The sequence below is a fragment of the Dasypus novemcinctus genome, chromosome 8, assembly GCF_030445035.2.
Source record: "Dasypus novemcinctus isolate mDasNov1 chromosome 8, mDasNov1.1.hap2, whole genome shotgun sequence".
Lineage (NCBI taxonomy): Eukaryota > Metazoa > Chordata > Mammalia > Cingulata > Dasypodidae > Dasypus > Dasypus novemcinctus.
The window spans coordinates 120,363,514-120,376,997 of record NC_080680.1 but is presented as its reverse complement, the minus strand read 5'-3'; the positions used below and the strand labels follow the sequence as shown (position 1 = coordinate 120,376,997).

General features: G+C 43.3%; 1 pseudogene; it reads left to right on the top strand.

The window, feature by feature from the left end:
• The first annotated feature begins 6,265 nt into the window (after positions 1–6,265).
• LOC101412873 (transcription initiation factor TFIID subunit 3 pseudogene) overlaps positions 6,266–13,484 on the top strand; it is a 30,702-nt pseudogene continuing 23,483 nt past the window's right edge.

Sequence of the window (13,484 nt, the reverse complement as noted above, 5' to 3'; positions counted from 1 at the left end):
CTTACTCAACTTTAAACATAAAAATTCCTTTTCCATGAACCTTCTGCACTTTCTGTATTCATTCAGGTTTTTCCCACATTTTACTCTTTCTTAATAACCAACCATTTTATCTTAGGACAAAATTATTTTCTGTTTCCTTAAGAATAAAAACACATTCTATATATCCTACATACATAAGCTACCAAAATGATTTTGGAAACTGTCTCTAAGCAAACCTCTTGCAATGTATGATTACCATCAACACTAAACAAACTTGTCAAAATAATGATTCAATTTGGTTATATGCAGATATAACATTTCTTCACTTTAAATACTTAGTAGCATGCAATACTACAAACAATCTTTTACAGGCAAGTTGGCAGGGGAGCCTGGCTGCTGACAGTTTTCCTGTTATGAAGTTACTTTTTGTTATTATTATTGTTGGAGAAAATACGGTGCTTACTAGAACACAGAGACTAATTGACTGTAGACAAAGAAAGATTTATTGAGAAGCTCTTCCAATGGAGGGGGTCTGAAGAACAGACTTCAGCCCTCCCTCTCCCCCCAACCAGCATGGTGGGAGTCTGAAGAGAGACTTCAGTCTGCCCTTGGAAGGGGGGATTTGGATTTATATAGAACTTTCCTAGGCAGGGGAATGATAGTTGGTGGGAGCGGGTTGAGGGTCCGAGTGAAGGGCAGGGGGGAATGGGAAGCCCTTAGAGGTGGAACTTTTCCTGATAGTGACTAGAGGATAGTGGGTTAGGGAGTTATGGTTTCTTGGAATGCTGCAGGAGCAGATGTTCCTTTGTTTTGTAGGAATTTTATCTCCCTCTGAACTGTAGGTAGGGAAGGTTTCCATTTCCCTTTACTCCTGTCTCTGTGTGGTTTCTTTATTTAACCTGTGGGGAAGCGCCGTGCCCTTGGACATGTAGACTTATGGGGAATGGGGCTAGCCTTTCTTTCCCCAGTGCATATCAGGGGAAACTGAGGTACAGCATGTTAATTATTGCAAACCTCTAACATTTCTAACTCTTTGTTTATATATATATATATATTTATAGGGGTCCTGGGTATTAGGATATAAGGTACTGGGCAGGATGGGACGGTGAGGGGATTTGGGGTGTCAGTTTGGTCTGGCTACTTCCTGCTGTCAAGGGGTGGAGAAAAGTTCCCCTCCATCCTGTATAGTGGGCTGTGGTTTCAGGTCCCTCAGAGGTTGATATTGTTGTTCATGCATCAGAAAGACACCGTTTATGTATTTCTGGGCTATTGACTGTACAATTTGGTGTATGAATCGGACAAGAAGCTGTAAGAGACAAGGACCAAAAAGAAGCAGCAGCAATACTATTAATAATGGTGTTATAGGGAAACGGAATTTGGCCCAGTGGTTAGGGCGTCCGTCTACCACATGGGAGGTCCGCGGTTCAAACCCTGGGCCTCCTTGACCCGTGTGCAGCTGGCCCATGCGCAGTGCTGATGCGCGCAAGGAGTGCTATGCCACACAGGGGTGTCCCCCGCGTAGGGGAGCCCCACGCGCAAGGAGTGAACCCATAAGGAGAGCCGCCCAGCGCGAAGGAAAGTGCAGCCTGCCGAGGAATGGCGCCGCCCACACTTCCCATGCCGCTAAACAGACAACCGGGAGAGGGGAGGGGAATTAAATAAATTTTAAAAAATAAATCTTTAAAAAATAATAATAATAATGGTATTATAATGGGTAAAAGAATTTATTTTAAAGGTGAAGAAAAATAAGAAAGGAATGAGGATAACCATGACTGATTTCCATAGTTATTTCTAGGACACTACAGATACTTTGCATAATTTGTGAAGTAAAAGCCATTCCATTGTCTGACTGCAGGGAAGAGGGAAGGCCAAATCTGGGAATGATTTCTGTTAATAGGATTTTATATATATATATATACACACAAAAGGTTTTTGTTTTTATTTTTATTTTTTTAATATTACATTCAAAAAATATGAGGTCCCCATATACTCCCCACCCCTCTCACCCCACTCCTCCCCCCATAACAACAATCTCCTCCATCATTATGAGACATTCATTGCATTTGGTGAACACATCTCTGAGCACCGCTGCACCTCATGGTCAATGGTCCACATCATAGTCCACACTCTACCACGTTCCACCCAGTGGGCCATGGGAGGACATACAATGTCCAGTAACTGTCCCTGCAGCACCACCCAGAACAACTCCAAGTCCCGAAAATGCCTCCACATCTCATCTCGTTCTCCCATTCCCTACCCCCAGCAGCCACCATAGCCACTTTCTCCACACCAATGCCACATTTTCTTTGATTACTAATCACAATAGTTCATGAATAGATTATCAGTAAATCCACTCTAATCCATACTCTATTCCTCCATCCTGTGGACCTTGGAATGGTTGTGTCCACTCCACATCTGTAACAAGAGGGGGCTTAGATTCCACATGGATGCTGGATGCGATCCTCCTGCTTTCAGTTGTAGGCACTCTTGGCTCCATGGTGTGGTGGTTGACTTTCTTCAACTCCATGTTAGCTGAGTGGGTTAAGTCCAATAAACCAGAGTGTAGGAGCTGAAGTCTGTTGAGGCTCAGAGCCTGGCTATCACATGGTCAGTCCAGAGATGCAGGTCCCCTGGGTATATATTAAACCCCAGTACCAACTACAGTTGTGGTAAGAGTAACAGGAGAGGCTTGTGAACAAAGATCACATCTGAGTCCAGCTCCATCACACAGAAACACAAACTCCAAAGTAGGGCCAACTGACATGGCACTTTAACAACAAAGTCTGCCCCTTCTGAGGTTACTGGGAATGCCTTACCCCACCCAGAAAAGGTGTTTATGAGGACTATGAGATATTTAATTTTTTTTATTGGTGACAAGTGAGTGAAGTCTAATTGCCAATCTTGTCCCAGTTTGGAGCCTCTATACCGGTGTGTTTTTAAAAAAAAAGAAGTCGAATTTCTGTAGATATTAGTTTGTTGGCAAAGAGAAGAGTTTTTTGTAATTATTTTTAAGAGTTTTGAGAGCTCAGGACAATGTAGAGAATTAGATAGGAGTAATGAGAGTGGTTTGTGTCCTACATGGTATTGATTGTGTAAAGAAGTAAGAATGTTATGCTTTTGCAATTCAGGTAAAAGGATTTATCCATCTTTCATGAACCATCTTTTGATTTGTTTTGCTCCAATAAGGGGAAGCTTTGAGGTTTCTTCAGGTGTATCAGGGGGAGCAGGATATGGGAGTGCTAGGAGAATGGGTGTGATAGTGGTGTGTGCACTTAAGTGGGATTTGGTAGCCTGTGCTCTGGCTTCAGCACTGGCTCGATTATTGCCAACAGATATGGGGAAGTTTGATTTTTGTGCCCTTTGCAATGAATTATAGCAGCTTGGGTTGGAAGTGATGCCTCGTTGAGTAATTGTAGCATGAGATTTTAATTTACAATGGAGGATCCGTTTGAAGTTAGGAGCTTTTTTTCCCACCAGATGGGGGTGTGTGAGTGTAGGATGTGGTATGAATATTTGGAGTCAGTGTGGATGTTTAGGGCTTGCTCTTTGCCTCTGACTAGTGCTCTGGTGAGGGTTATAAACTCAGCTGGTTGTGAGGTTGTGCCAGGTGGGAAGGGATGCGATTTAACAGTGTCAGTCAAGGTAACAATAGCGTATCCGGCCTGGGTGGAATTGTTAAGTTTAGTGGAGCTGCTATCAATAAACTGTGTGTGAGTAGGATTAGGAAGAGGAGTATCTGAAATATTGGGAAGAGGTTTAGCGAGGAGATCAAGCACATCACCACAATCATGAGTGGTAATCTGTGTTCAGTGTTTCCGGGGATGGGTTGGGATCAGTGGGGAGGAGGGTGGCAGGATTGAGAGGAGGACAACGGTGTAAGAAGACACCGGGATTTTGTAGAAGAGTTGCATGAAGGGTTTGAAGACGGGTAGAGGAAATGGATGCGGTAGCTTTGTGAGTTAAAAGAGGAGATAGGGAATGAGAGAAAAAAAACATTAAGATGATTTATTGGGGATAGTTTAAAACTTTCTTGAACTGTGCGAGAAGCTGCAGCGAGGATTTTGAGGCAGATGGGCCAGCTTAGAGTTACAGAATCTAGCTGTTTGGAGAAGTAGGCGATGATTTCGTAATTAGGGCCTATGGCTGCATTAAGATTCCTAGGGCATATCCTTGTCTGACATCTATGTAGAAAGAGAAAGGTTTGGAGGGATTGGGGAGAGCTAGAACAGGTGCAGTTAATAGGGCTTTTTTAGGCTGAAGGGAAGTTTAAATATTAAGGGGCGATCAACTGGCTCATGTAAGTTGCTAGAAGCAGCTTGGTAAAGGGGTTTAGATATAAGTTTAAAGTTTGGAATCCAGAGATGGAAAAAGTTGACAAGCCCAGGAAAGAAAGGAGGTCTGTTTTAGTCTGTGGAAGGGGATAGCTTTTGATGAGCTGGATTCGGTCTGCAGTTAGATGTTTATGTGAGGGGGAAAGGTAGAGCCCTAGATAGGCTACTTCAGATTTTTAAAAATTGTCCTTTGCTTGGGGAAACCTGATATCCCTAATAACCGAGAAAGTTAAGCAGGGTGACAGTGTGGGTTATAGAGGAGGGGCTACAAAGGAGGAGGTTATCGACATTGGAGAAGGGTACTGGAGGGGAGCTGAAGATCAGAGAGATCTCGGTGTAGGGCCTGTCCAAAGATATGGGGACTATCTCTAAAGCCCTGGGGAAGAACTGTCCATGTTAATTGTTGGGGATTTAGAGGGTTTTCAGGATCTGTACATGTAAAGGCAAAAATGTCTTGGAAAGTTTTGTCTAGGGGAATAGTGAAAAAGGCATCTCTGAGGTGGATTACAGTGTAGTGTGTAGTTTGAGGGGGTAGTTTGAGGTAGTTTGAGGTAGGACAGAAGACTACTGGTTAGGAACCAAGGGAACACTAGGCTGTATGGCTTCATTAATAGTTCTAAGGTCTTGCAAAAGATGATAGCTTCCATTGGAGTTTTTTACTGCTAGAATCAGAGTATTGAAGGGTGAGTGAGTTGGACGTAGAAAGCCCGCATTACAGAGTTTGTCAATGGTAGGTTTTAAGCCTTGTTGGGCAGTGATGGATAGGGGTTACTGAGTAACATTTGTGGTATTACTGGTATTCCAGATCAGGGTGAACTTCTGTTTGCAGTACAGGGGCAATGTCAGCAGGGTGCTGGGAGGGGAGGATGTGGTAGACAGGAGGAGAAGGAAGTTGGTTTGGGAGGATGGGAGCATAAAAGAATTGGAGGAGTGGAGTTTAGACAGTATATTGCGACCTAGAAGTGGGGAGGGGCAGGTATGGATTATGAGGAATTGGTGGGAAAACGTAATGATTTTCATTTGAGCATATGAGTGGTTTGGTAATTAAAGGAGAAGAAGGGATGCCATTAACTCCCACAATAGACATAGAGGAAGTAGATAAAGGTCCTGAATGTTCTAGGAGGACTGAATATGTGGCCCCTGTGTCAATGAAAAAGGAGATCAGCTTACCTCCTAACCTTGATGGTAATGCTCGGTTCAGACTGACTGATGGAGATGTGGGCCCTTCCGAACCCGGGACCCGTCAGTCGTCTTTTGTCAGTCCGAGAAGGTCTGGAAAGGGAGATCTTGGCTCCTGATTTATGGGGTGCGCTGGAGGAACTTTGTGGAAACAGGGTTTTCAGGAGAGTCCGACTTCCAATGACCCTTGTGTTGACACACCGGGCAAGGCATAGATGGGGGCGTTGGATTAGGGCAGGGACGTGCCCACGTTTGAAACAGGGTCCGGGTGGTGGCCGACAGGAGGAAGAGGGAGGGGGTTTTCAAGAACTGATCTTGAGGGCAGCAGCGAGGAGGGAGGCTTTAACCTGATCTCGCTTATGCATTTCTAATTGGGCTTCCTCCTCTCTATTGTTAAAGACCTTGAAGGCAGCTTTAATCAGGTCTTCCTGAGGGATTTGAGGGCCATCTTCCCACTTTTGTAGTTTTTTTCTAATATTGGGATAAGATTGGGTAATGAAGTGGGCGTGTAAACATAGTTGACCAGAGTCGGAGTCAGGATTTAAATTAGTATATTTTAGGAGAGACTCGGTTAATCTGTTCATGAAGGCAGCTGGATTTTCATCAGGTTTCTGTGAGATTTCTTTAATTTTATCATAATTAAGTGCCTTAAGAGCAGCCTTTTTCATGCCTTTTATTACGCAGGTTAAGAAATGGGCCATACGAGCAAGGTCAGTGGAGTTTGGTTGGTAATCCCAGGAGGGGTTAGTGATGGGAAATGCAGTGGGACCGGCCGAATGCCTACTGGGATCCTGAGTATGCATGGAGTCTGCGAAAGTGGTAGCTGCAGGCCAAATGCAGTTTCATCTTCTGGAGTTGTGGAGGAGGTAATGATAACGTATGTGTCCTGATACGTGAGGTCACACGAGCGAGTGAGGTGTTGAAATTCTTTGATGTATGTCGCAGGGTTTTCAGAGAAAGATCCTAACCAGTCCTCTATTTGGCTTAAATCTGAGAGTGAGCAAGGAACCTGTACTCTGACTATTCCTTCAGCTCCTGCTACTTCCTGGAGGGGCAAGAGAGGAGCTGGGGTCTATGTGGAGCTAGGAGCCTGGTGCTGGCAGAGGTGGAGGCCGCGGTGCAGAAGGAGGGGGAGGTAGGCCTCGCGAGCGAGTGTGAGGAGGAGAGAAGGGAGGGTTAGAGGGCGGCGGTGATGAAGAGGGGGAGAAGAAGGGATGGAGGGTGAGTGCGGGGATAACACCGGAGGATTATAGGGAGGAGGCACTGGAGGAGCGTGATCAAAGCCGGAGTCTTCACAAGTTTTACGGTGTGGAGTTGATGAGGAGGGAGATTTCTGAGGAGGTTTCTGGTATAAAAGAAGAATTTGGTAGGAAGAACAGGACTGGCAGAGGGAGGGGCTATTTCAAAGATAGAAAAATGCCTGAATGTAAGGGATCTTGGCCATCTGCCATGGCGCTGGATAAAGTTCTCTAAGTCTTGGAGAACTTAGAAATCAAAAGTGCCGTTTTCCAGCCATTGACTTTCATTGTCCAATTTGTATTACGGCCACACAGGTTGAATAGAAAATGAGTTTTTTCAGGTCTGATGTTTCCTTCCGGGTACAGAATTTTAAGGTTATGAAGGAGACAGACCAGAGGTGTGGATTGGGGGAAGGGCCGAAATTGAATTCCCCATTTTGGGTGGCTGGGGTGAGACTAAGGACCTCTAGAATGCGGGAGATTCTGAGTGAGACAGGCGTCCCTGAATCAGTCAGGTATCTCCAAGGAAACAGGACAGGAAACCGCTCTTGGAGCCAGACATCTCTGGAGCCGAGGGGTTTCTCCCCACGAGGACGCAGGCATGCCACCCGCTGTGGCCCTTGGGGGGAAGGGGGGAACGGTGAGGATCCTGCCCTAGCGCTAGGTTTTCCCGATGGGTTGTCCTGACAATGGAAAAGGAAAGAGAGAGGCAGCAGGATCCTCTGGTGGAGAAATCCTTCACTCACCCAGCCGAGATTCGATGTCCGGTGTTGGGTGGGTGTTCAGTCGAGGCAGAGGGGAGATTCTTCTCTAGTCAATCAGTCTCAACAGGACCCCAGTCCCAGGCTTTCGGCACCGTATGCTGGAGAAAATAACGGCGCTTCCTGGGACATGGAGACTGATTGACTATAGACAAAGAACGATTTATTGAGAAGCTCTCCCAGTGGAGGGGGTCTGAAGAACAGACTTCAGCCCGTCCCTGGAAGGGGGGATTTGGATTTATACACAACTTTCCTAGGCGGGGGAATGATAGTTGGTGGGAGGGGGTTGAGGGTCCGAGTGAAGGACAGGGGCGAATGGGAAGCCCTTAGAGGTGGAACTTTCCCTGACAGTGACTAGAGGATAGTGGGTTAGGGAGTTATGGTTTCTTGGAATGCTGCAGGAGCAGATGTTTCTTTGTTCTGTAGGAATTTTATCTCCCTCTGAACTGTAGGTAGGGAAGGTTTCCATTTCCCTTTACTCCTGTCTCTGTGTGGTTTCTTTATTTAACCTGTGGGAAGCGCCGTGCCCTTGGACATGTAGGCTTATGGGGGATGGGGCTAGCCTTTCCCCAGTGCATATCAGGGGAAACTGAGGTACAGCTTGTTAATTATTGCAAACCTCTAACAATTATCAATTCAGTTTCTGTTTAATAATAATGACTTCTTAGAATTAGCTATTAAAATATTTTAATTTAAACAATGCTTCTACAAACTTCCCACAGCTATCCATAATCACATAGACTATGGTAATTTTATTTCAAGACAAATTTCACTTTCACAGAACACATTCTCTTCAACAAACTTGTTAAAAATTTTAGGAGATCTCTTTTAAGAGATTTTTCATTTTCATTTTATCAATTTAGTATTACCATCTGGAGGTATCAAAATATACCCTGACAGGAAAGCGGACTAGGCCCAGTGGTTAGGGCATCCGTCTACCACATGTAGGTCTGCGGTTCAAATCCTGGGCCTCCTTGACCCATGTGGAGATGGCCCATGCACAGTGCTGATGTGCGCAAGGAGTGCCGTGCCACGCAGGGGTGTCCCCGTGTAGGAGAGCCCCACGTGCAAGGAGTGTGCCTCGTAAGAAGAGCCGCCCAGTGCGAAAGAAAGTGCAGCCTGCCCAGGAATGGCGCCGCACACCCAGAGAGCTGACACAACAAGATGAGATGACACAACAAAAAGAAACACAGATTCCCGTGCCACTGACAACAACAGAAGCAGACAAAAAAGACACAGCAAATAGACACAGAGAACAGACAACTTGGGTGGGGGTGGGAGGAAGGGGAGAGAAAATAAATAAATAAATCTAAAAAAAAAAAAAAAGGAGGCCCAGGGTTTGAACCATGGACCTCTCATGTGGTAAACGGATGCCCTAACCACTGGGCTAAGTCTGCTTCTGAGAATAGAGAAAATTAATGAAACCAAAAGTTGGTTCTTGGAGAAGATCAATAAAATGACCAAATTTAGCTAAGATGACAAAGAAAAGAAGAGAGAGGGCACAAACAACTACTTAGACATTCTTAGACAACTAGGAATAGAAGGAAACTTCCTCAACATGTTAAAGGGCATATTGAGAAACTGGCAAATGACATCATACTCAATGGTAAAAGACTGAAAGCTTTCCCCTAAGATCAGGACCAAGTCAAAGATGCCCACTTACACATTGCTTTGGCAGTGCTAACCAGAACAATTAACAAAGACAAAGGCGGGGGGGGCATCCAAATTAGAAAGGAAGATGTAAAATCTTCCCAATTTGCAGATGACATGATCCCATATAGAGAAAATCCTGAAAAATTCACAAAAAAACTGCTAGAGCTAATAAACAAATTCAGCAGAGAGTCAGGGTACAAGATCATCGTGCAAAATCAGTGGTGTTTCTATACACTAGTAGTAAACAACCTGAATATTTACAATAGCAACTAGAGGAATCATATATCCAGGAATCTATCTAACCAAGGATATAAAGGGCTTGTACACAGGAAACTACAAAACATTTTTAAGGGAAATCAAGGAAGACGTAAATAAATGGAAGGACATTCCATGTTCATGGACTGAAACACTAAATATTGTTAAGATGTCATTCCTCCTGTAGCAGTTTGGTATTATTGATGAATTCCAAAAAGAAATATTGGATTATGTTTGTAAACTGGTCTTTTCCTCTGGGCATATTAGAGTATATTGGATTCAGAGGTTTTACTTTTACTTGATTAAATAAGGATTAAGGCTTTGGTTAAGCCACAACAGTAGGATGTTGCATCCCCACCCCCTTGGTGGTGATGCATAGAAACCTCACCACAGAGAAGGGAGGTTAGAGTCTCAAACCAGAGTCCCCAGAAGTAAGCATACAGAATTGGTTGTGAGGAAAAAGAAGCAAGCCCCAGAAAAAGAGGAACCCTGAGCTCAGAGAGGAGCAAGCCCTTGGAAGAGAGGGACCCAGGAAGCCTGAAACCTGAAGATATCAGCAACCATCTTGCTCCAACATGTGGCAATAGACTTTGGTGAGGGAAGTAATGTATGCTTTATGATCTGGTAAGATTTACCCCAAACAAATACCCTTTATAAAAGTCAAAAGATTCCTGGTATTTTGCATCATCACCTCTTTAGCTGACTAATACACCTACACAAAGCAGTTTACAGATCCAATGCAATTCCAATCAAAATTCCAACAGCCTTATTTGCAAAAATGGAAAAGCCAATCACCAAATTCATATGGAAGGGCAAGGGGACCCATATCATCAAAACCATCTTGATAAAGAAGAATAACCTTGGAAAACTCATATCCCCTGTTCTCAAAACTTATTGCAGAGCTACAGTAGTAAAAGCAGTGAGGTACTGGCAAAAGGACAAACTTTGGACCATTGGAATTGACTTCAGTATTCAAAAATTAACCCTCATATTTATGGCCAACTGATTTTTGACAAGTGTGCCAAGTCCACTCAAAGAAGAAATAATAGTATCTTCAGCAAATGGTGCTGGGAAAACTGGGTGTCCATATGCGTAAAAATGAACATGGACTCATAACTCATACCACATACAAAAATGAACTCAAAATTGATCAAGACCTAAATATAAGAACTAAAACTATAAAACTCCTCTCACACACACACACACATACACACACAAAAAACGTAGGGGAACATCTTCAGGCCCTTGTGTTCAGCAATGGATTCTTAGATTTTATACCAAAAGCACAAGAAACAGGAGAAAAAAAATTTAAATGGAACTTTAAATCAAAGTTTTAAAATCTTGTTCATTAAAGGACTTCATGAAAGTAAAAAGACAATATACAGAATGGGAGACAAATTTAGAAATCACATATCTGATCAGGGTTTAATATCAAGAATATATAGGGAAGCAGATGTGGCTCAAATGACAGAGTGTCTGCCCACCATACAGAAGGTCCAGGCTTCGATACCTAGGGCCTCCTGGCCCATGTGGTGAGCTGGCCCAGGTGCAGTGCTGCCACGCACAAGGAGTGCCATGCCACTCAGGGATACCCCCCACGTAGGGGTGCCCCATGCACAAGGAGTGTGCCCCGCAAGGAGAGCCACCCTGTACAAAAAAGTACAGCCCACCCAGGAGTGGCGCTGCACACATGGAGAGCTGATGCAGCAAACTGATGCAACAAAAAGAGACACAGATTCCCAGTGCTGCCTGACAAGAATGCAAGCGGACACAGAAGAACACAGTCAATGTTTGCATAAAACAGACAATAGCAGGGAAGGGGAGAGAAATAAATACAATAAATCTTTTAAAAAATGTGTGTGTATATATATATATATATCCTACAACTCAACAACAAAAAGACAACCTAATTTTTTTAAAAAGCAGCAAAAGACTTGAATAGTCATTTCTACAAAGAAACACAAATCACCATTAAAAGATGCTCAACATCATTTAGGCATAGGGAAATGTAATTCAAAACTGTAGGGAGATACCACTTCACACATATTAGAATGGCTATTATTTTTTAATGGAAAATAACAAGTGTTGATGAGGATGCAGAGAAATAAGGACCCTTGAACATTATTACTGGGAATGTATAATGGTGTAGCCACTGTGGAAAAGTTTGGCAGTTCCTCAGAAAGTTATATACAGAATTACCAAATGACCTGGCAATCCTACTTTAAGGTACATAGAATTGAAACCAGGAACTCAAAAAGATATTTGTACACTGATGTTTATAAAAGCATTATTCACATTTGCCAAAAGCAGAAGTAACACAAGTGTCCATCAATGGATGAATGGGTAAACATATATATATATATATATATATATATATATATATATATTTATGAAAGGGAATGAATTCTGATACTCTCAACGGTGACTCATGAAGAAATGAAAAATCATGCAGACCGGGGTTCAGGGGATCAGAGCAAATGCTACTGACAAATTTATTGTACAAAGTCATAGTATTTGTACAATTCCATATAATACTCTATTTAGCAAAAAGGCCCTTGCAAAGCTTTTACTAAAAGCTTGGCAAACACTACGCACATTGACCTTAACATGTACCCATACAATGAGGAACAAGAAGTCACAGTCTCCTTTCATTGACTTCTTTCTGAGCCATTTATTTCCATGCCAAACTGCACACATTTCTATTAAAGCAGTCATGTCAAGTATCCCAGCATGCTTTATGCTGGCTAATACTCCAACATGTCCCCCTTTTATTTTATAGCAAAGTAACTGTGCCTGTCTTAGGTTGTCTTCCTCTGAAGATCTTACCCATCATTGACTACCAGTTAAGTGCCTGCTATAGGGGTTTGTTGTCTTAATATGGCTCAAGATGCAGAATGTCATTCCATACGATGTTTTACCACCAAGATTTCCATACTATTAGCATCACTAAGAATAGTAAACAGTACATGATAAGGTCATGAAATGTAGGAATCCTGTTTCCAGGATTTAATGATTTTAATTCTTTAATCATTTCATTCCACATATCTGATGTTTCTATCTCTAAATTTGATTGAGACATTATTATAGCTTTCTGTTGCAATGCCTAAATTTGCTGAGTTATATTAGAATATTGATAGCCTAACGAATGTTTTCTAATACTATTCCATTCAAATCTCGGCTGGATTTCTCCACCGGCTGATCCTGCTGTCTCTCTCTCTTTCCTTTTCATTTGTCCAGGACAATCCACTGGGAAAACCTAGTGCTAGGTCAGGATCCTCACAGTTCCCTGAGGCCCATGGTGGGTGGTGGGCCTGCATCCTCGTGGGAAGAAACCCCTTGGCTCCAGAGACGTCTGGCTCCAAGAGCGGTTTCCCATTTCCTTGGAGATATCTGACTGATTCAAGGACACCTGTCTCACTCAGAATCTCCCCCGTCCTAGAGGTCCTTAGTCTCACCCCAGCCACCTAAAATGGGGAATTCAATTTCAGCCGCCCCCCCAAAATCCATGCCTCTTGGCTATCTCCTTCACAACCTTAAACAATCAGATATAGTACAGTATACACAATCTTTTGTGTGATCAGATTTTATTCCTACACAAGAATGACTGGAAGAACATCCATGAGTCACATTTAAAGACACATAGGAGATGATGGATAAGTTGCCCTGCTGTAAAAAATATACATATCAAGCTTGAGGTTTCACACAAAGTTCTAAAGAAGCACTGAGGAGAGGGGGCAAGATGGCGGCTGAGTGAACATCCCTGTTAGAGTCTTCTGCAGGGAATCGGCTGGGCGGCGTTGGAGACTCTTTGGGACCGGATTGTTTCGGGATTTTTGCTGGTCCGGAGGTGTCTGGACATCGATTTGGAGGGAAGGTAACAGAGAGGATTCGTCTGTGAAATATACACGGAGATCCCAGCTACCTGTGGAGGATTCCCTTCTTGGTTTGTTTGTTTTTTTTTTTTTTTTTTTTTCGGTTTTCTCTTTCCCTCTTGTCCCTCATCTTCCACTTATTTTTACTTTAATTCAAGTATACAATAGGTGCTACAGGGAACACCTCACATTTGCTGGGTTTTCCCATCCTCCACT